The sequence below is a fragment of the Sorex araneus genome, chromosome 3 (assembly GCF_027595985.1).
Source record: "Sorex araneus isolate mSorAra2 chromosome 3, mSorAra2.pri, whole genome shotgun sequence".
In the NCBI taxonomy this organism is placed as follows: domain Eukaryota; kingdom Metazoa; phylum Chordata; class Mammalia; order Eulipotyphla; family Soricidae; genus Sorex; species Sorex araneus.
Window position 1 is genome coordinate 134,434,371 of NC_073304.1, and position 2,589 is coordinate 134,436,959.

General features: G+C 43.8%; 1 non-coding gene across 1 annotated transcript; it reads left to right on the forward strand.

Moving 5' to 3' along the window:
* Positions 1–597: 597 nt before the first annotated feature.
* LOC129403919 (U8 small nucleolar RNA) lies at positions 598–732 on the forward strand. The gene has a single exon (XR_008629557.1). It is a non-coding gene; the product is annotated as a U8 small nucleolar RNA (small nucleolar RNA).
* The last annotated feature ends 1,857 nt before the right edge of the window (positions 733–2,589 follow it).

A 2,589-nucleotide genomic window follows, 5' to 3' on the forward strand; every position in this document is an offset into this window, starting at 1 on the left:
ATGCCTGAAAGCCTGACTGGGGCTGGGCCAAAAGAAACCAGAGAAGGCTCTGACCTTGAGACTTCAGGAAGCTAAACAACTACGCCTGGTTTCCAGTTAATTCCCTTCTGCCTTGGCTACTGAGGTGCTGACAGCTTATTATCAGGATCTAATTTTGATGTAGCTAGTACTAGGTATTCAGGTGAAAGCGCTGTGGAAATAGTTACAGGCTTTTTCAAAGCCAGAGTTGAACTGATTGGCATTAACCTTTGCTAAAACCAGGCGGAAGTCAACTGCCTGCACCTTCCACGTGGCAAAGGGCGTCTGGCCAGTCTCCAGCTCTTCATACAAGAATCTCATGCCTGTGCTCATCAAGATGCCCTTTGCTGTTTCTGTATAATCAGGAGCAGTTCCCAGATGGAAAAGTAAGGAGTCTGTTGAGATTGAAAAGGAGGCTGTGGAAGGAAAATTTCAAAGACAAAATCTACCATCCCTTTCTCCTCTGGGTCACCCCAAATTTAATAAGGGTATTGCAAATATTACTTAATGATAGGACACGTAATCTGCATGTATGAGGTCCTAGAGTGATTCCCTGATGTCCCTCCTACTCAAAAAACATTGTCAGGTAGGATAATCCTTACCTGTTTCCCTATTCAGAGGGCAGATGGAATATGATGATTGGAGTTTGCATGATTCGTGATTAATGTCTCTGCATGATTAGGGCTCACAACTCCCTAATCGCTCCTGTTGGATGGGAGGGAGGGAGGGCTGGGAGTCAGGTGGCCTGGGTTTAAGCTTGGCCTTGCAGGTTCCTAGCTGATGACACTGAGTGAACTCCCGTTTCTTTTACCCCAGGATTGTGGGTGTCGCTGGTGCCCATAGACATGCTCATCTTGATTGCACTCCGGGCTGAGTACTTGGACATCGCTTTTAGCTGTCCTTGCACTCACCTGACGGTGGCCAGAAATTGCTTGTGGCACCAGAGATCACAGATAGAACTGCTAGACAGTGTTGGGGCCACCCTAGCAACAGGGATCAAATTCAGCCTTGACACCGTTTCATATATTCGTGTGAATCTCACAGAAGAGCCTGTATTTTGTGGCATGTGCCAGACTCAGTGATCCAATCAGTAGTAATCCTTGGTCAAGGAGTACCTTCCTTGTAAGGCCTCGAACATATTTTAAGAAACATTAGCCTGGTACGGTGCTAGGCATTGCTTCTTAATTGTTAAATTGCTTGAAGAGTTCTGGGGAAAATCTACATTCAGAAGCTATTCTGATCGTTTCTTATCAGGTTCTTCTTCCTTTTAAAAATAATAACTCAGTGATCAGAATTTGTTCACCTTAAAATTATATATAAACTTCCTCGAGGAAATTCAGTACAGTGATTAAGAGTATGAAGTCCAGGCGCAAGGAGGTAGTACAGTGGTTAGGGTGTGTGCCCAGCTCAATCCTCTCAGGTCTCTGAGCACCTCTTTGTTGGACCTTGTGGGTCACCAGCAACCCTGGCCTGGAGTAGCACTGTACCCTTGGGCCTTAGACTGATACTCAAGCCCAGTCAGCCATGTGCTGCCAGGAGTGATCTTGAGAGTCTCCTCTGCCCCTCAAAAAAGTATGGACTCACCTGCAGTCCTGGCTGTATACTTTAGGACCTGAGTGATAGTACGGGATGCAGGGTTCTTGCCTTGCACTCAACTGACTAAAGTTCAATCCCCTTCACCTTCTGTGGTCCCCTGAGCATCAAAAGTGATTTCTGAGTGCAACCAGAAGTAAGTCCTGAGCACTGCTGGGTGCGGCCAACAGAACCAGAAAATTCCTGTTAATTTTTCATAAAAGAAGAAAAATGGTAGGGTATCTTCCTGGGAAGGTAGTTGTAACATATTCCATTAGAACAGTGCTAGATCTTTAGTGTGATATGTTAGCTGTTCTCGACAGAATGGAATTTAGAGATGGCTTTAAGAATAAATTATTGACTGCTGTTATAATGGCTTACCATTTGTCCTACATAAAATCCCCTCTAGCTCACATTAGAAGATGGATAAACAGGTTCCATTTAAAGTCTCTGTTCCTTTTTAAAAAGAATAAATCACATTATCTCAAACAGCTGTTTTTCCTCTATGGTGAAATCCAAATAAACCTCAAATGCAAGAGATTTGTTCTTAAACTCTGATTAGGTGAAGATTGAATGGTTTTTTTTAGAGGTGCTTTACCTAGAAATTATTTTTTTGATTAATGAGATACAAGGTAGAATACCTCAGCTCCCACAAGCACACAGCAACAAAAAGAAAAAAAAGAAAGGTTCTGTATCAAAACACAGGCACAAATGCTGGATAGCATTCTTTATTTTTTTTTTAAGCAAAAAGTCAAAATTTTTTTTCTTTTTTTGGGTCATACCCAGCAATGCTCAGGGGTTACTCCTGCTCTGCCCTCAGGAATTACTCCTGGCGGTGCTGGGGGGACAATATGGGATGCCGGGGATTGAACTCGGGTCGGCTATGTGCAAGACAAATGCTCTACCTGCTGTACTATCACTCCGGCCCTCCTTCATTCTTATTTCCTTTGTTGTGGCAGTGGTGGGGACCAGGGAGTAAAACACAACTGTGGCTCATGA